General features: G+C 37.0%; 1 pseudogene; it reads left to right on the top strand.

Moving 5' to 3' along the window:
- On the top strand, nucleotides 712-8,536 carry LOC109229453 (annotated as a pseudogene).

The following is a 14,133-nucleotide window of genomic DNA, read 5'->3' as shown; positions in this document are numbered from 1 at the left end:
TTTTGATACCATATGAACACTGAGCCTTGATAACAGCATACTTGCTTCTTATGTTCTCCAAATGAATGGTCAAAAGATTATGTAAGTCATTCTTTAAACTTTACATTGCCACTATTAAATTTTTAGGAGGTATAAAGCCAACCTTTTCATTCTCAAATTTCTAAAAGACCAAAAGATTTAATTTTAATATGTTTTATTAGACAAATCTTTTAAGAATCGTGATAAAAATATATTTATGTTTTATTTTCAATATTAAGTCACATAAATAACATTAGTTTTTTTAAATTTCGACATAAGTTCCCATAAATCACAAGAAGGCATATGAAAACTTTTATGTGATAAGATTTCTTCGGAACAATATTTTATCATTTGGAAGTTTTTCTTTAATTTTATTTATAATTCAAACAAATTGCCTAATATATGTATGTGATTTTTAAAATTTGAGTATTCATCAATAGATACGCGCGCAAAGCACGTATCCTAAGACTAGTCTTTTAAAATATATCAAAAATATTGATATTGTAAAAAAAATACATAATTTTATGCTTATATCTTAAACTTAAGAGATTTACATAGCACTTTTTTAAAGATGTGCTTGTAATTTTGAAAATAAGGCAGATTATAGTATTTCTAAGATTTTTAAGATTCTTTTCTAAATTAGTTTTGACTTGTAACCGTTATGTTAATTCTTTCCTAAATAAATAGATTTTTTTTCTAAGATCGTTGGAGTTTCCATAGAAACTATTTTCCAAAATTTCCTAGTCTCTTATAACTCGAATTTGAAACCAAATTTGATTAAATTTTAGCTAGTCTTTGCCGACTCCTATATAAAGTTTTATTTTTAAATTTTAAGTATAGCTTTTCTTATCGGTTTAAAACAGAGGGAAAGAAAGGCCGAAGAAAGGGGAAAACAAACCTTTAAAGGTAGTAAATTGATTTTGATTTCCCGTTGATCCGGCAAACTTGTGAGAAATAGCGATGAACAAGTTGGAATTTCAGATATATGATACAATGACGAAGCAGAAGGAGGTTTTTAAATCGAAGGAACCTGGCAAGGTTAAAATGTACATATGTGGTGTTAGCCCCTATGACTACAGTCACATCGGCCATGCCCGTTCATATGTCGCCTTCGACGTTCTCTACAGGTCAAATTTTACGGGAATTTGTTTCTATGTGGATGATTGAAGTGCAATTTTTTTATTTGTTTCGGTTAGAGTTGTTTGTAATTTTGGCCTGTTTCTTTCCTTCTATGTTATGTGTTGGTGTCGAATTGTGATGAATAGTTCATAGAGGGAGTTGATTTAGTAAAGAAACATGTTTGGAGTTTTGGAAAATGGGAAGTTTGAGGGAAACATGTTTATGTAGGGGAATTTGGGGATCATATTGGAATCTTTCTGAAATAAATAGTTTGAATAGATTTGGAAGTTTATGTTGTTTGTTGTATGTGGATTAATCAAGTAGGGGATGTTGTTTGATTAAGAGCCATGATCGGAAATTTAGAGTGGAAGTTTGAGTAAAGCTTAGGGGAATTTGGCGGTCTGATGGGAATTATTCTGAAATAACTAGTTTAAATAACAAAATTGGAGCTGTAGCATTGTGTTCTATCCACATAGGTAGTACCAATTAACCTATCAAACAATAAAATAAAATATAGGCAATACCAATTAGTTGGTATTAAGGTTTAGCTATTGTTGTTACAATTACATTATGTCCAATGTTTCTCAGGAGTTCAGTGTGAGATTAAGAGAATTTGTAGTTTAACAGACCCTAAATTATTGAGAATAAGGTAATATCGGAATAATTTTGGCTCCAAAAAAAGCGGAATGGTTAAGAGGATTCATATAGCCAATCCTAATTTTGTTTGGGTTAAGGTTTACTACTAGTTGAGCGGAATTTGGAGATTGATTTTATTGTGTTGGATGGAAAGTTTGTGTTAATTATTTTTCCATCTCCAAAAGAAGAAGACGCTATTTGGAATATAGGGGCAAACAATCCAGTTTTATTTCGGACAATGTCTCATTGACTTTAACAACAACAACCACAATCCCAGTGTTATCCCACAAAAATAGGGTCTGGGGAGTGTAATGTGTACGCTGATCTTACCTCCACCTTGTGGAGGTAGAGAGACCGTTTCTGAGATACACTCGATCAGAGAAAGCATAGCCTCAATACACTTGAAAAGAAATATATCAAGGGAGAAGCCATGTAAAAAGAAGCAATAACAAAAAGCAGTATAATAAGACAAGCAAAGTAAAACGGACAACCGGTAGTACTAGAGATCTATGTATCTGAAACTACTAGAGTAATGATGATACTATAGGTGTGAAAAGAGAATATGCTCTACGTCCTACTAACCTTCTACCTTAATTTTCGACCTCCGCACCTTCCTATCAAAGGTCATAGTAGAAACCAGAAGTAGATAACAGAATAAATAGAACAAAGAAGTTAATATTATTGGCAATAGTTTGTGCAAGAATCTTAAGCACAACTACACCAATAATGTTGTCCGTATGGAGAGGACAATGCTCCCGAATAAAGTAGTTTTGATTCTGATAATGATGCCTACACATTACAGGATCTCTTACTTATATAATAGGCTGACCATAACTACTGCATAACCTATTATGATAAAGATAAATAACTTCTAATAACCATAATAAAATTGCTAAATAGATAACTTGTAATAAACTTCTAATAACTAAAAGCTCCAGGAATTATCTTCTCCTAAATTTCTTTGCTTCTTCTGGAAGATACGTGGCTTATCAGGTCATGCCATCGGTAAGCTGTAGATGTGCCATGTTCTTTTTAATCATCTCTCCAATATTTATTCGGCCTACCTCTACCTCTCTTTAGGCCCCCATGGTTAACCTCTCACACCTCTTTACTGGGGCATCTGGACACCTTCTCTTCACATGCCCGAACCATCTCAACCTCGCTTCTCGCATCTTGTCCACCACGAGAGGCTACTCTCACCTTTTACCGAATATCTTCATTTCTAATCTTTATCTCCCTAGTATGTCCACACATCCTTCTCAGCATCCTAATTTCATCCTAATTTCTGGTACTTTCAACATCTGCATTTGGGAGTTCTTGATTGGCCAACACTTCGCCACGTACAACATAGTCCGCCTAACATCCGCTCTAGAAAAACTTACTTAAGTCGTAGTGGTACATTCTTATTATACATGACACTTGATGCAAGCCTCCACTTCATCCACCCCGCCCTATACGATGTGAGACATCTTCATCAATATTTCCATTACCTTATATTATTGACCCAAAATACTTGAAACTCCCTTCTTTTTGATATGACTTGTGTATCAAGCGTCGCTTCTATGTCGTCTTCCCGAGTTACGTCACTAAGCTTGCACTCCAAGTATTCTGTCTTAGTCCTACGTAACCTGAAACCCTTGGACTCCGAGGTCTCTCCAAACTTCCAGCCTAGCGTTAACACTACCTCGCGTCTCGTCAATCAGTACTATGTCATTTGCAAATAACATGCACCGCGTCACCTCCCCTTGAATGTGCCGTGTTAATTCATCCATCGCCAAGGCAAATAAAAATGAGTTAAGGGCTGATCCCTGATGCAACCCCATCACGACCGGAAAGTAATTTGAGTCTCCTCTCGCTGTCTCAACCCAGGTCACGGGTCCCTCATACATGTTCTTAGTCACCTTAGTGTACGCTACAGGAACCCTTTGGCCTCCAATCATTTCCATAAAACTTCTTTGGGGACATTGTCGTATGTTTTTTCTAGATTAATGAACACCATATGTAAGTTCTGCTTCCTCTCCCTATACTGCTTCACCATTCTTCTCACCAGGTGGATAGCTTCCGTAGTCGATCGCCTCCTCATGAATCCGATTGGTTCTCAGAAATAGACACACCTCTCTCACCTTTTCTCCACCACCCTTTCCCAACCTTTCATAGTGCGGCTAAGAAGCTTTATACCCCTATAATTGTTGCAATTTTAAATATCGTCTTTGTTCTTGTACAACGGGACCATCGTGCTTCCTCTCCGTTCTTCGGGCATCCTAGCCGTCTTAAAATATGACATTAAACAACCTAGTTAGCCACTCCAAACCTGCTCTGCTCGCGCTCTTCCAAAATTCTACAAGGTCTCATCTGGCCCGGTCGCCTTTCCCCCCTGCTCATCCTACGGATAGCCCTTTCAACCTCTTCAGCCTTGTAAGCCTATAATACCCAAAATCTTCACGACTCGGAGTACTCCAAATCACCCAGCACAATATTCTTGTCCCCCTCTTCATTGACTTTATGAAAATAAAAAATGCATTGAAACTAAGACAACTTTTAATAGTTATAAATATGGATTGGAAAATTGTAATTGAAAGAAGTTAGCTGATTTGTGTGTTGAACAAAATGGGATAGCAGGAATAGATTTAGTAAATGAAGACTTCTTGTTGCTACTCTTGGTAGTATCAACGACGATTATACTGATTTTGGGAAAAAAGATTGAGATGTGGTATGAATCTGCTGATGAAGATAGACTGAATCATTGAAGGATTGTCACCAACTAGCACGGGAAGTGTTCCTATGAAATTGGATTTTCTTATTTTTATGCTCTCCATTTTTTATTATCAATTTTTCATTACCGTGGATGTTTGAGTTTTGTGTTATATTGCATTTCCTGTAGTATAAGTATTCTGGCTATTGTAAGTTGTAACGTGTTGGTGCATCTTGGCACCTGTTTACCAGATTAACTTGGACTTAGTAGCTCCTTGGAGTCATTAAACATGGGAACCAAAAAGAGCTTTGGTTAATGGTTACCTGCAAAAAAGGAGAAAAGGAAAAGAAAAGAATCCACGAAGAGCTTATTGTTTTAACCTGCATCTTTTTTTATTATCATGGAACTTATGTTTTATCATGTGTTTTGGTATGGCTCAATGTCAGTGCATTTAGATTAGTTCTTTTAGTAGTCTGTTTTTTTTTTTTTACTTCAAATTAACTAAATTTGGAATTTACAGATATCTGAAATACTTGAGATATGATGTTGTGTATGTGCGCAACTTCTCAGATGTAGATGAAAAGGTGAGAATTACATTTATTTTGGGGAGTAAGTCTATTTTCTCTCCCAAGACAAAAGGAACTTCTTTGACCTAAGAAGAGGAGACAACTTATTACTTTTTATTTTACGATAAGCATGTCAATATCAGTTAGCTCACTATATATAATACTTCAGGTGCTTAATGGTCAGTTCTTTTCAGATAATTCGTCGGGCTAATGAGTTTGGAGAGGACCCAATAGCTTTGAGTGGTCGATACTGCCAGGAGTTTCAAAAAGACATGGATGATCTCCAATGCCTCCCACCAACTCATCAACCTCGTGTTAGTGAGCATATGGAGGAGATTAAGGAAATGATAGCTAAGGTTTTCACATCTAGATTATCTCTTCCAAAACGTGTTTTGACAGTTAAAAGCCTACTGATGGGCTCCCTCTCATTATCTCCTTTTAGTCTCAAAATTAATATGTGGTTTCTCCTACTCCGAAATTTAGTAACATGAATACCCATCTTTTTCTGTGCAAATTTGTTTCTTCATGACTGCTGCTTTTGAAAAAAAAAAAACAACTAAGAACTACATTCCAAGATTGTGTCCTTTACGCTAAAGAGAGTCTGTAATATTTATTTTAGTATACAATGAGAGAAATGCATATGTAGTAAGGATGGACAATGCCGTCAGTAGAAGTAAAACTCTGTTTGGTGAGAGGAAAGTGCAACATGCTGCTTAAAGTCTGCAGTTCTATAATCTTTCTTTCTTAGATCTAGCGTAAACTGCTTTTTGTCTTTTCTTCTTCCCCATATATGCTCTGGTTTCTTCTAAATGCTATTATTTATGCACTAATGATCTTTAGGTGTCACCTGTAGGTAATGACTAATGGCTATGCATATACAGTTGATGGAGATGTTTATTTCTCTGTCGATAGTTTTCCCGAGTATGGTCGCCTATCTGGATGAAAATTAGAAGATAATCGAGCTGGAGTACGCTTTGCAGTTGATTCAAGAAAGCGAAATCTTGCTGACTTTGCCTTGTGGAAGGTGTGAAGTTTTCTTTTACTTTTCTATAAAGTTACTGCTTTAGCTTTACATGCCAGTTTCATTTCTTTACAGGCTGCAAAGCCTGGTGAACCAAGTTGGGACAGCCCCTGGGGCCGTGGAAGACCAGGTTGGCATATAGAATGCAGTGCAATGAGTGCCTACTATTTAACACATTCTTTTGATATACATGGTGGTGGAATGGACTTGATTTTTCCTCACCATGAGAATGAGATTGCCCAGAATTACGCTGCTTGTGGCCCGGAGAGTAATGCTAGCTACTGGATGCATAATGGTTTTGTTACCATAGATGACGAGAAAATGTCGAAATCATTGGGGAACTTCTTCACTATACGTGAGGTAGAATGTACTCATTAGCTACTGTTTAATGTGGTTCTTTTTATAATGCTCTGAATCATAGCATACATGTTTTGTAGGTTACTCGATTGTACCATCCCATTGCATTGAGGTACTTCTTGTTGGGACGCACTACCGATCTCCTGTTAATTACTCAATATCACAGATAGAAATCGCTTCGGAATCTGTGTATTACATTTATCAGGTTGGGAAAAACTTTTAATATCCTTTTAATACCTCATAGTTCAATTACTTTTGCTTCTCGCTGATCGATACAAGCATTTGAAACTTTGTCTCTCCCAAGACAAAATCTGTAGTTAGAATCTATCCTTTTTCTTTAAATTCATTTATTTGGATAATTTTTGTGGTGGATAGACCTTACATGATAGTGAAGAAGCTCTGTCTGCTTTCCAACAAGGAACCGAAACAGAAACAAAAGTAAAGGGGGTGCGTGTTAGCCCTCAGGCCCAAGAATGCATGAGCGAGTTGCGTAATGAGTTGGAGACAAAGCTTTCTGATGATTTGCATACACCTGCAATTTTAAATGCTGCTCTTTAAGAAGCCCTTAGACTTATGAATAGCTATGTGAACATGCTGAAGGTGGGAACTCTACCTTCTTTTTTCACTTCTGCTCATGGCTGGTGTGGTATAACAAATGTTCCATTATCTCTTGATACTTTCCAGAAAAAGCAGCAACAGTTATCTGTTATTTTGTACCTAACCGAGCTCCTGAAAGAAGTGAAGGCAGTGCTGGATGTCCTTGGATTGCTCCTTGGTTCAACTTGTGCTGAGGTGCTGTCAAAATTAATACTCCCTGTGTCTCAATTATTCTGGGCAGCTTCTTCTTCTCTCTTTTTTTTTTTNTTTTTTTTTTTTTTTTTGTGAAAGATTAGCACCTCTCAACTTTTGTGGTTTAAAAAAGTATTACTCCCTGTATCTTCTTTCCTGTCGAGTGATGCCAAATAGCTATGTTGCTCAGACTCCGAAAATGTGTGGCGATGCGTGTCGGATCCTGCAAAAGTAGTAGTATATGTTTGGAGGATCTGACATGGGTACGACAATATTTTGGACAGTCCGTGCAACATAGCCAAACATATTGGAACAGAGAGCACATTTCTTTCCTATTACTATATGGCCAGTCTCAGATGCTGTCTTATTCAACTCATTTGTGGTGTTGTGCAGGTTTTGCAGCAGTTTAAAGAGAGAGCACTGAAAAGGGCTGACTTGACGGAGGAAGATATTTTGCGTGCAATAGAGGAAAGAGCACTAGCAAGGAAAAATAAGGAGTTTGCAAGAAGCGATCAGATTAGAACTGATTTAGTGGCCAAGGGAATTGCTTTAATGGACATAGGGACAGAAACAGTTTGGAGGCCTTGTGTAAGATGTGGACAAGAACAGCCTGCCCCGCCAGCTCAACTTGAGCAGTCTGCTGCAGCAGTGCAAAAAGAACCGCCTGTTGCACCATCTCAACTAAAACAGTCCGCTGCAGCACGTCAAAAAGAACAGCCTGCTGCGTCACTTCAACGACCACCTTGGTCATGCACATTGGCAATTAGTAAAGAGGATCATGAGATATCTGAAGGAACTACTGATTACACACTTAGTTACCAGGGCAACAAATATCTGCGATTAATTGGACACAATGATGTTGAGCATGGAGGAGATTTAGATGAAAGGAAGTCTATCTCGGGATGCGTTGTTACTCACTGATGGTGTAATATCATGGAGTAGTAAGAAACAATTATGTATATCAATTATTTGTGATGAAAGTCGAGTATATGGCTCTTGCATAAGCAACATAAAAAGCTGTTTGGTGGAAAAGGTTCTTGGAGCACTTATTGTATATCACATAAAATGTTGAACCAATGTTAGTCTATGAGACTGCAATATCCTCTATGCGAGACATATGGACTATGCGAGACACATGGTTAGATTCAAGGTGGTGAACATGAAGTATGCGTCTACAAAATATGTGTTAGCAAAACCATTGATCCAGACTTTGTATAGATGTATTTATGAGGCACACTAGGTCTTAAGGCTTGGATAAAGTTTGAGATACTTTATTCTATTATTTAATTTTCATGTTCACAAAACTGATAGTTCTTTGATTATCGATAAATTTATTTACAAACACAAGTATTTTTCTGTTATATGTTAAGTACACTCTTTGTTCATTCATATTTGTCCAGTATACAAGAGGCTAGCCTTCTCATGTAGGGAACCACCTCCCTACATTAGTGATGAATGGAGATGAAACAAGATTTTAAGCAAAATTATCAAATGACATAGGTCACTAAAGTCACGAACGTCGCACAAACAATGACATATGATCATTATGTTTAAAATATATTTACCTAGCGTACATGGTGAACCAGAGTTGAGTTAAAAACGTTATTGTAGATCAAGGGATTACTTATGGTGTCTGATATCATCTGTACATCTTTTTCTATGAGATAAAAAAACATACGCTCTTTATAAAAAGAAATATTGCAGCACGTGTTTTAAACCATGTGTCAGTGTCGTCCAATTATGAGGTTACAATATAAGTCTAATCTCAACTTATTAATGGGTGAGACTTATAGCCTTTATATGTCTTAAGATTTGTACCCTTAATGACTCTGATAATATATAGTTTGATATGAGCTATCTTAATATATTTTCAAAAAACCATGGACACATATTCGGTCAGGCTGAGCAAACCTAGAAAAGCAGATGAACTAATGTTAAGGGGATCATAAGAAGAGGGTTATTAATCTAATCTCATTAATTTGTGTTCATTAATGCATCCGTTATCACTTTTGAGTTATATCAGTGAATGCAAGATATAATGATATATGAGATTTTGATATTTATATCAAAATATGATTCATAAGTATGATTGGGTTACTGCATACTTTATGGTCTACTTGCAGGTTTGTTCTTGACGGGAGACTTTATACTGCTAACAAATTAATGTATAGCGCCTTGGTCGTAAAGTCTACTTTAAGTTTCTCATATTAGATTACCACTCGAATTACGTGTGAGTAGGAAATATTGAAAATAAGGGTTCACCCATTATATATCAATTTATCCTTACCATATTAAAAGTACGAAGGTCCTTAGCGAAATGTCGTTATCCTTGTTTATCATATAAATGTTAATTTTACATTGAATAAAATTATCATTTTACTTATCTTCCTTATATTTAGGACTTTTAAATCAACTACAATTCTATTTATTATATCTTTTCTTATTTAAACTATGAAAAAGAATTTAAAAATCAATGAAGAGTTTACTTTATATAAACGATTCACTTTAATTATGAGACAACTATAACTATACTTTTTCTAATATTTAGGAAAAAGGCAGTAGTCAGTAGAAGAGGTCGAAAATTAGTGTAGAATACATATAATTTTATTTATTTAATCTTTCTTTATTTGAAGTATGTGTAGACAATAAATTGCGTCGAGAAAATAAAATCAAGACCGAAAAATATCGCAAAAATCGTAGTATTTTATTTCAAGTATTTGAGTGTTACAATCTCTATGAATCCTCTAATTCTTCTTTCCAATGATAAATAAATTCAAGGGCCTTTGAGCTTGATCTTGAATCTATGTTTGTTGCCACGAACGATGATCTTGTTCTTGAGCTTGAGCTTGATTGCTTGGACTTAAACTTGATTTGGTCTTCGTTCTTGAACTTGAAATTGTTTGTTCTTCGTTCTTGAGCTTGAACTTGATTGCTTGAACTTGAACTTGATTGCTTGAAGCTTGAAACTTGTGGAGGAATTTGCAGCGTTTGATCCACGAGCTCTTTCTTGCTTCTTGTTATAACTTCTGGTGTCTTTTCTGGGTTGTAAAGACCCCTATTTATAGTTGTGGAAGGGAAGAGTTATGATAAGAACAAACTCTTTCCGACCAATCAGATTGAAGAGTGACATGGCCGCATTTGATTGGCCAGAACATGTCACTTGCACACGTGGCGCGGTTTCATTGGCCTTTTAGTGTGACTTGACATGCCTTGTCATTTTGTCACGTGGCATGATCCTATTGGCTTTTCCGTTTGACTTGCCGTGCCATGTCATTTGACATGTGGCACCAAACTGGGCCTCTAGGAAGATGATATCTTGGGCCTAATGAAGTGGGCTCATCACTTGCAGTCTAATTAAATGGGCTAGCCCAATGCATTTGGGCCTATTTATTAAATCCATTCTTATTGGATTTGAATAATTAATCCAATCATATTGGCCCATAATATTTATTTGGACCAAAATATATCTAATCGAGACTAAATTCAAATTTCTTATGGTATTAAATTCAATAAAATTTAATTATCTACAAATGCCCCTTATTTCAAGACTTGTCGAGTATAGACTTGTTAAAGCTTAGAGACGAGGCTTGAAGTACTTGTGGGTCGGCAAACTTTACGTGAAGTGATCAGCTTGTATGATTCTATTTCTTGCAAGAAATTACAAGTTGCATGGTATGATAATGTGCAACTCCATCTATTTAGCCAAATGAAAACTTAATTAAAATTTACAGTCCCCTGACTGATTAAGCGATGCACCTGAACCAAAATAATTCCATGTATATATGCAACAATTCTTCATGAACATCTAAGCATATATCCATTTCAATAAAGTTGCAAGTGCCACCTAGCTAGGAATCTTCGTAGAGACCATTGTTTACTGCTTTTGGACTTTAATTTGGAGAGTTTGGCTTTCACTTGACTTCATATGCAACTATACTGTCTTATCTTTCATGCATTACCAATCGCAACAGTAGCAGCAAACTACTATGCGGATATAAGTCCATTCCCCCTTTTTTTTGCTGCCACTTTGCAAACAAATTGAATTCCAACAATTTAAAAAATCAATTCCGTGAAACATAGCAATTCCACTTTGATTAGGCCTTTAGGTGCCAGAATCAATGTAGAACTCCGTTGGGAGAGAGTATAACTGAAGATAGGACTTCTAGCTTCACTTACGCCTATAAAAGGAGCTTGTGTGATTTATTTTGTATCAACCACAATTTGAGGTATACATGATGGTGGCAATCACTGCTCTGCACACTTCGCAACTATTACCGCAAATACAAACTAACAAGGATCCTTATTTTCTTTCTCTTTTAGCACGTGATAAACACGTGATTTTTTTTGTTTTCAGAATCACTGAAGGATGCACCAGCACAAGATGTCTCAAATCTGCAAACCTTGAGAAACAGATATTGAGTTCGTGAATAAACTTGGCCACAAGTTGAAGTTTCGTGCATTAGCACCGATATTTCGCATGTCGAACTAGAATAGTTGAGCTGCCTGGCCGATGCTCATGTATGCTGCATTGAGAAGCCATGCCATTGGATCAATACTGTTGATTTGAAGCTTTGTGTTGTTAACACCAGTCCATGTAGAATCAAAAATCATCCTGGGCTCCACCATCTTCATTGTTTATTTGTAGGTTTTCGAGAGAGTGCAACTGGTCATGATATCAGAAGCAAGTGATATCCGCATGAATGGCGAGGAACCACTCGGCACGTCCTCTTTGCACTTTCCACAGATTTGAGGACTTTTTTTGTGGCAAGGGCTAGTTGGTATGTCCAGCTCCCTTGAAGAAGTACCTGAGGCATCTCCTCCTTGTAGTTTGACAAAGAAGTACATGACATGTCTCTTCCTTACCTCTTGGCGAGAAAGAGGGCTTGGGGCAACGTCCATTCTTCAAACTTTGTCGATTTCCAACTCTGCGCACCTCTGCAAAAATATTTATTTTGCAATGTAGGGAAGATGGAATTGTCAGCCACATGATTATTGCAGAAACTAGACTTCGGCGGCAGTAACATATCCAAGTTTCAGCTTCAAATTCCTTCCGCATTGTAAGGAGCAACTTAAGTTGCTATCTATGCATGGCCTGTTTGTTTGCAGCTTCCTGCACTCTCGCCGAATAAGCCATAACTTGAGGTTGGAGCCTCTAAATCACAAATTGTTTGTGTTTCTGAAAATTAGACATCCAGAACTTCAACGTATTTAAATTTCGGGTCATAACTCCATGTCGATAGACCGGTACAATTTTTTTTTTCAAAGTTGATCGAGACGTCTGACCAGGTAGCATTCCAGTTTTGCATACTTTCACCGCAATCTTCATAACTTGAGCTAGGAGTCCCTAAATTGTGAGATTCTCAATTGTACAGAACCACAACTCAAAGATATTCAACATAATCAAAACTCAGAGCCAAATTCCTTCTGGTTTGGCCTGAACAAAATTTCGAAGCTGAGGTACCAGCCTCGTGTTTTAGCCTTACTGCTTCACGCTCTTGCGGGAAAAAAATCCATATCTTGCTGTAGGAGTATCAAACGCGCAAGCCACTTAATTCTGCAACATATCCAAGAATCTGAGAAAAAATCCTTCCGTACCATCTCAGGTAATGTTTTGAATTTTCGTTTTAGATGCTGCCGCATTCAGCTTTTCAGATTGCGCGCCTTCGGCAAAAAAAATTCATATCCTGGCGTAGGAGCATCGAAATCACGAGCCGTCTATGGAGCTGAAAACTAGACTTCCAGATCTACGACATATACAAAAATAAAAATCAGACTATCCCTATATCTCCCCAGAAATTTTCTTAAAGTCAGGCAACGAAATCTGTCACGCTAGCTCGTCTTCAGTTTTACTCCCTCCGTTTCATATTAAATGAGGTACTTTCCTTTTTAGTTTGTTCCAAAATAAATGACATATTTCTAAATTTGGAAATAATTCAACTTTAAACTCCTCATTTTACCCATTTTACCCTTAATGAGAAGCTTTTATAATCATAAAAAGGCATGGCCCCACAAAGCTTTACCCCTTAAACTTTTAAGACCACAAATTTCAAAAGTCTTTCTTTTTTTTCTTAAACTCCGTGCCGAGTCAAATTACCTCATTTAATTTGACATGGAGGGAGTATGTGTTTTCATGAGCTCTTTTTTTTTCTTTTTTTGCAGATTGTCAACGCGTAGAGAACCTTGAACCCTGTCAGCAAAGACGCACTTCAGTCATGATACGCAATACCCGTACCTTGAGATCATTGGCGGCAAGCAAAACTCGCATGCCAGTTCTTTCTTTGAAAGTTCATCCTCTGGTGAGAGGTGCCTTCCTTTTACAGTTTGTGACCTCGGCGAGAGACTAGTTGGTATATCCACCTCTCTTGAAGAAGTAGGTGATTCATCTCCTTTTGCAGCTTGAGAAAGAAGTACATGCGCGTCTCCTTCTTGCGGCTTGGTGAGAAAGAGGCTTGGACCAACCGTATTCCATCCTTGCAGCGTTGGCGAGGAGTAACTTCTTCTAGAACTTGGTGAAGAAGTCATGGAGTTTCCTAACCTTAAGGCTCTGACTTGGGACTACATCTTCAAGTCATTACGAGTTGATCCTTTTGTATACATCACAATGCATAGATGACAAATCCACATCACCATATAGACGGACAATCCACATCACCATATAGAAGGCAAATTCACACCACCATATAGAAGGACAAATCCATGGCAACCTATAGAAGGACTAATCCTCAACAACATATAGAGGATCAAATTTGTGATAAGACCAGCTTAAGGTGCAAAGGGACTTAGACGTCCACCTTAAGATTGAAAAATCATAGTTCCTTTTAAGGACAAATCCGTGAGAAGACCAACTTAAGGTGCAAAGAGATTTAAACGTCCACCTTAAGATTGGAAAAGTAAAGTTCCTTTTAAGGACAAACCCGCAAAGAGGCCAACTTAAG

Source organism: Nicotiana attenuata, chromosome 7, assembly GCF_001879085.1.
Source record: "Nicotiana attenuata strain UT chromosome 7, NIATTr2, whole genome shotgun sequence".
NCBI classification, from domain to species: Eukaryota; Viridiplantae; Streptophyta; class Magnoliopsida; order Solanales; family Solanaceae; genus Nicotiana; species Nicotiana attenuata.
This window is presented reverse-complemented; position numbering and strand designations above follow the sequence as displayed.